This window comes from Varroa jacobsoni, unplaced genomic scaffold, assembly GCF_002532875.2.
Source record: "Varroa jacobsoni isolate VJ856 unplaced genomic scaffold, vjacob_1.0 scaffold_1265, whole genome shotgun sequence".
Lineage (NCBI taxonomy): Eukaryota > Metazoa > Arthropoda > Arachnida > Mesostigmata > Varroidae > Varroa > Varroa jacobsoni.
Genome location: NW_019214167.1, coordinates 162648 through 169729, shown reverse-complemented (window position 1 = coordinate 169729; position 7082 = coordinate 162648). Strand labels below are relative to the sequence as shown.

Here is a 7082-nt window from a genome sequence, read left to right as displayed (position 1 = left end):
TATATCTTTATATATATATATATATGTATCTTTAATTACATCCTCCACTGTATTTTAAGCCTGCTATCAGCAAAGCTGCTTTTTGTAGCCTCATTGTTACCTTAGTGTGGGTGTATCTTTTCCGGAAAATTGTTCTTCGAGGCTCTGCAAAATGGGCACAAGGTTATATTTTAGAGAACGCCAGATGTCGGCAAATCAGTATGGTATACCTCAGTTAATTTTTTACGTACGCGAATGTTTGTCGCATATGGATCAGAACCGGCTTCAACTGAAACCAGGCAGCAGGACAGTTGGAACATTGCAATGAGAGAACTCGATACGTAGAGCACAATAATAGCAACGAGTAAATTTTATTTAGGATAAAAAAAATTTAGGCAAAAAAATAGGATTACTGTAACATAATAATTTCAGCAATTGATGCAAAATCTCGGACAAACTGCAACTATAAAGCTATAAAAACGTGGTAGCAAAACAAACCATTGGTCTGTAACTGAACGATGATCTGTTGAGCTGTATATAGCGGGAACAGAAATTTATTCAGGCTAGAATAGGTTGGTATAACGGCCGTAAACTAGTTCGGGCTGAATAAATTCAACTTGACGACAGTCGTGTATTATTATCGCCTATGTGTCATGTGTATGATAAGCTTACGACACATATTCGGTACGTGACTGCTCGGTATATGGAATCGTCTAAATGTAACAGCTGTCGAGAAAACATGTCTGAGGTCAAACCGTTTTGTTTCACTTCTAGGCTATTTTCACGCGCTGACCGATTCTCTGCCGCCATAGCAGAGGAATCGCACATGTACGAGCTCGCTGTAAGTTACAATTTCAACGACGTTTAGTTACGTTGATTGTACGTTCCAGTTTCGGGGTTGGCTCAATAAATACCATCTCTTTCTTCTACCCGGTCGCCCCCAGTGCACGCTCGTGCCTAATTCATTCTTTAGGGTCCGTTCTCGTCACCGGGAGTTGAATGTTACTGCGGTCTTCGCAGATTTCAATAGAATGATCTGTTGACATCTATTATGTTGTTCTCGCCGCGCACGTGTGACCTTGATTATTTTCTAGGACGCATGCGTCGAACATTTTCGTGTAACACTAGAATAGATCCTAAGCAATATCGTGCAACGGTAAACTACAACTTCGATAATTGCTCTTCTTTCTCTGTCCAGCTTCATTATTCTTAAAAAAATTAAAGCAAAGGAGCGAAAAGAAAATACAGTGACCGACTAGGCCTGACCCTCGACAGACGTCAAGGCATTATCTGTTTTCATCGAATTTTGAAAAAACAAAGACTCATCATATTTCAAGAATCAAGAGCACCTTTATTCACGACTCGCACCTAAACAAAGACTTCGGAAAAACATCGAAATGTTTAATGAGGCGATTCGTACATCGAATGGAGTGTTCCAAACAAATGCCCGCTTGCACCTTCTCGTCCCGCCGTGTGTTTCGAACGGCCGCGTTGACAACAAGCTATTTTAACTTAATAAAAATCCAAAACTCGCACAAAGTATCTGATCCATTGCCATTATTCTAACATACAGTTAGCTACGTCCGACATGATATATCATGTCCTCTCAAAGCGAAAGTTTTCATTAGCAGAAAGCGACTCATGTAATAAATAGCGGGAGACAAACACCGACTGTTTAAAACTATCCTCCATTTAGCAAAGACCGTATGTTTTCCTAATACATGTATGTTATGAATTCAGCAGGAAATACGCTGGTTCGTCTCTTCGCGATACTTATATTGTATCAATAGATCAATTTTAGCACGTCCTTCGTATGTCCTTTGCACTACTAGACTATTACTACGAAAAAAAACTATAATATACATCTGCGTGACTAACTGGAAGACATTGTTGCTTCTTAGTCGGCTGTACACGCACTTGCTTCTGCGGAACAGTCTCAAACTTAGCCAACTTAAGTACAATGATCAAGTTGCTTTCATTATATATTCACACAATTCCGTACCCCGCAAAGCCTATCTTACCTTACGAACGCGTTATTTTTTTGGCCCTATCCTTTTTTTCAGTACAGTCCTCAAATACCATCTACTGATATGCCCTTGGAAGTGGTAATAATATATTCTGAAATAATTGAAATCACCATTATTTGCCAAAATAGATTTTCTACAAAATAGCTGTACGTCATCCGACTACGTCGGAGGAGTTTTGAGGCTAGACATGCACACGCGCTATAGGTAATACTCTACCCCAGTCAAATCCGAACCGGGCTTGTAAAGGGATTACTGCTATTGAATTAAAGTTATCCTCGCAAATATTCAATCAAATAGATAATTTAAATAATCCCATCGAATCTGAGCGTTCGTAATTTCGGGTCGTGCAAATGAATTAGAATGGTCAAGCACGTGCAATAAAAATAGTCCTTGAGTTTATTCATCTACCCGTTAGTTCGTTGCTGGCAAAAGAGGGGGCTTAACTAAATGGAATACGTCTCACAGTTGCTTGTACTAAGCAACCTCACCTTTTGCTATAATCAGTCGATTGCAAACGTCCCGTGCTAATTGCCCGTCCTTTGCCAGATATCTCATGTTTACCCATTATGGGCACAAAGCAGTTTTTATCATCACAATATAATCATACACGGAAATTAAAAGTGGCACAAAAGTTCACCAAGTTCTCAGTAAAATATAATTTCGATGAACACATCTTGGCAAAGTGGCGGCTTAACCCAGGCGACTATAGCGCTGCCCTTGTGCACGGCAATCAAACACAATGCCAGTTAAACCATTGCCGTCCAGTAAGCAGTCGCTTTTTTCAACGAAAAACTTCTCACACCAACACGTCGCTGTCCTCTGACATCTCTGCCAGCCGAATGCGTTTGGGGCACGATACGCGCACGCCGGTCGCCCATGTCGCTGCTATTCTAAATGGACGACGACTGCACGTGCAATCAATACGCCTACGAGTAGAACAAGCACTCGATATTCACAGATACACGTTACAACCTTTCGTTGGACATCAGGCTAAGGAGAAGCAGCTGTCGACAGCTGACATACACCCTGGCCACCAGTAGGCCACATACACATTGTCATGTGTCCTTTCCTAGTCTTATATGAAACGGTTCCAATGACGAAGTCAGATAGTCTCCCCTTGACTCCGATATCGGAAATCGCCTATAGCTCTATACAGCCACGCAAACTGTTGACGATCGGTCGAAGCTAATTTGCGATTTAATATAAACTGAGATTGACAAACACGCATCCTGGTCGCCTCATAAGCACGCTGTGAGATCAAGTAGCAAAAGGATCGATTTTTCCCAGCTTACCACAACCAAAAACAATGGTGCTCATAGGGAAAAGGCTGTCCCGTACACAGCGATGTTGGAGCGTCAGAAAATGTCATGAGTCCAATAAATGTGCTAACAAAAGCAAGAACGCCGAAAACCTCGTTCTTTTTGTTCATGAGCCCATGTTGCCAGGCGATGAATCTGTCGTCCTTTGCATTGTGATGTGCCTGATGGCTTGTATATATCAAGTTGGCAACAACAAAGGTGGATGAATGTAATTTGATTCAACTTGCCATTCTGAGTGTTCCAGGTGAAATGAAGAAAGAAAACATCTTCCCTTCTTTTCTTCCTTATTTAACAATGGCAAATTGTAATGGATCGTTGTTAATCTAACAATAGATTTGGTTCAAGGGAACCGCGTGCGGCAACGACTTTACCGAAGGCGTCTTAGAATGCCGTAGCTACGCTCATTTGGCGACCAACGTTAACTTCGTGATAATGAAGTATCTTAGAGTTTGCCAACCTCTACATACATATATATAAATGAAAGACGATTCCTAATTTTGCTCGTTAATAACAGGTCGCGAGACTCCGAACGGTACTCTCGCATATATAGCATTTAGGGTCAATCAACTCGAAACTAGGACATCATTTTCTCTGCGTAGCAGTTGGTCCTTGCAGTGGCCATCGAATACGATGACGACCTTAGAGGTCAGTTGGCTTAAATTATCATTACCCTTTATCGGACATAACTTGTTATCATTTGCAAAGTTATTCGAAAAGCCTGTTTTCGTGAATCTACTTCGTTGCTGCGTCGTGTCCGTCAAACATTTTGCCGCTTAGGGAGTACTCGTTTAAAAAATATATATCCAGTGTTCTAGTGTCTTCTGCATAAACATATATAATCGATTGACACCACAATCTGAACTATCCTAGATTTCGTCAAGCCTTTAGACATATATAGAAGAAAAAAAAGCTACGAATTTCCGTTTTCTACCGCTGCGTCAGTGTAGCAGAATTGTTTGATATGTCATATTCGTGACGTCACAGGTTATTGATCCGGCGATAGGGGAAATTGCTCGTATGTACATCTGTTGCCGCTTCTGTTCGATAATGTACAATGTTATATAGCTAGAGTTGTCGCAAACCTGTGTCAGCGGGCTCATATTGGACGGATTCCGTCGGCAAAGCTAAACACTACGTACAACTGTTTATGTGCATGCATCATTCTGCAACGGCTTGAGTCACGGTCATCATTGTCTCGAATGCGTTTCAGACTGTGATATGTCACTCGTATGCACTGCACGTTACACCTATCTACGTCTTTGTCCTATGGTAACAACGGGGTCGACGAGTATCGTATCAGGCAAATGGCTCTTGACTAATTTCACTCTTCTATATTAAACGAGTCGTGTTATTTACCTGAGATTCGATTGAAATACTCGTAAGTTGATCAACGGTCGATACGCGTGTGTAACTTGCTGCAATGCCATTCGTCTCTTCGGAACCCTATCGAATAAGCTTGACTATTGTTCACACCACGTAGAAGTTTTCCTCTCTTGACGGTCATGGGCAGAACAAAAGTTCGCCATAGCTCCCTAGACTAAACAAAACAGTCCGCTAGCACAGTAACAATTCATTCATTCATTCATTCAGTCATCTTGCTGCATTCAGCCCAGCCCACATAGCGGTAGCTGCGTCTGTTAATGCGGTTGCCAGCATCGAGGAAGTTCAGCGTTGCTTCGATCTCGGAGCAAATCGCCCTTCATTAGCCGTTTACCGCATCGTCATTGTAGAAGAATCGTGCGCCACTACTTTTTATCATATAGGATATGATAAAAAGTAGGTGGTACACGTTCCCGATGATCACCAATGCACAAACTACACGTTCTCAGTTCATCGTCTATTCGCCAAATCGACCTAACCTCTTGTTATACTAGAGCGAAAAAAAGTTCTGGAGATGAGGACATTAGCGTTAATTGCACTTGTTCGCTATGCTAGTTTCTAAATTGATCTGCTAGCAAACGATCCGACCTAGAGCTACTGACATTGCGGCACGAACGATCCCCCGCTCTTGCGGTCACACACACACACACACCTTTTACTGGGGTCCTCCACCACCCCACCATTCATTTCGTAGTACTCCCGAGAACATTTAGGTGTGTTTTGTACGGTGCTACGGCGTCACACTTCAAAAAAGAATTCGTGCGGATAGACTAGTGACATAAAGCGCCTTCCATGATGGCCTTGTTCCGTATACGATGGGTAGCGTTCGTCTGCTGCCAATACAAATCTTTCGTTCCACCGCCTGGTTCACGGTGCCACAGATCGGGGGTTGCCAGACGAAAAAATCTTCTGCTCTGATTAATCAAATATTTTAGCCTTGCAGCTTCATGATCGGTCCACATAAACTTTAGTTAGACATTGTATACTGACCTCTTTTAAGCGTGCAAAAATTATCGTCCCTTAACAAGCTGTAAGAATCCCTCTAGAACATTCAGTTTTAAATCGTTAACAAGAGTAGGAGAAAAATACTCCTCGGCAAGTAGGAATGGCTGACGCATTACTCCATTTTGCAAAAAACAGTGCTCGAGTTTAGGCAAGGAACGTTGTCACAGCTTTGAATATTTTCTCATTTTGTATGCTGGTTTATTTGGCAAGCCTAGGCAAAAATACGCCTTTCTATTAAATAGGCTAACGGGAATAATTAGTCCAAGCCACGATTTGCCTGAATGAAGAAATACGATCGGTTCATTGTCCTGATCGATAAAATTTGCCCTATTATTCAGTCGCTGATTCACTTGCTACCTTTCCGCTACGCAGAACAAGCTTAAACCTAGAACTTTATCCAGCTAAAATTTTTGTCTCTAGAATATATAAGAAGTCATTGGTAGAGGCATATTTTTTTGAATTTTTCATACTTGTATTTAGGTGGGTCTGTAAGAGCGTGTCTATGCGCACGTTCGCATAGCGCATGCACTTGCGTGCTACGTACATTGCAGATGATCCGTATGCTTTATGCACTATTCCTTGTCTTTATTATTTATATTGGACATCGTTCCGACTCAATTTCTCTTTTGAATGGTTGTTCTGCTATTCTCCAACTCTTTACATTATATGCTAGATCGTATTGGATACATATAGTATTGTATATGGCTTTCATAGCCTCTCTGTTGGTTCGTATGGCAGAGCAGGGTCTTTTTTATGCTCCTCCCCACCCCGTATTTGTTCCATCGGTTGCCGACCGAGCCGATTTTTTCCGCTGCTGCTGCTGCTGCTGCTTCTCGATCTTCTTCCTCTAGTGCGGGTTTCGCCCAGAGCAAAGAACGTGGCAGGACGGGAACCGGGGCCGTTAGAGGGGCCGTCGCAGCAGTACCAAAAGTAGGCATATCGACGGCACTCGAAGAGGGACGATAGAATGAAGAAACAGAAAAGAAATGAAAGCAGTATACGTAGAAGGGGGTTGTTGTAAGCAGCTTCAAGGTAGTCGAGGACAGCTCTGAGGACGAGCAAAGAAAGCATGGCCATGGGCTGTTCAGACATCCTCAGCTGATATAACTGTCATGCCGCAGTGTCAGTTTCTGCTGTCTTCGGTACACCGTCGCTATCTCGATACGGTCACCACCGCTGCGGCAAACGCCGTCATTCACGAGGCATTGCCGCTGCTATCGCTACTACTAGCAGTTGTGTGACTTGTTCATATCGCTCTCCCTCAACGTCTTTTCTAAATCCTGGCTAGTTAGCCTCGGCGTTCAACCTCAGTTTCGGCAGCCATAAGGGTTGTGTGCAGCGCGGGTTGGCCTTTTCGTTGCTCTCTTTGTTT

The 7082-nt window shown here is 42.6% G+C and overlaps 1 protein-coding gene across 1 annotated transcript in view; it reads right to left on the bottom strand.

Moving 5' to 3' along the window:
• The window catches only part of LOC111268216 (uncharacterized), a 48137-nt gene that overhangs the window by 8801 nt on the left and 32254 nt on the right, over positions 1-7082 (bottom strand). The gene's annotated exons all lie outside the window — the stretch shown is intronic.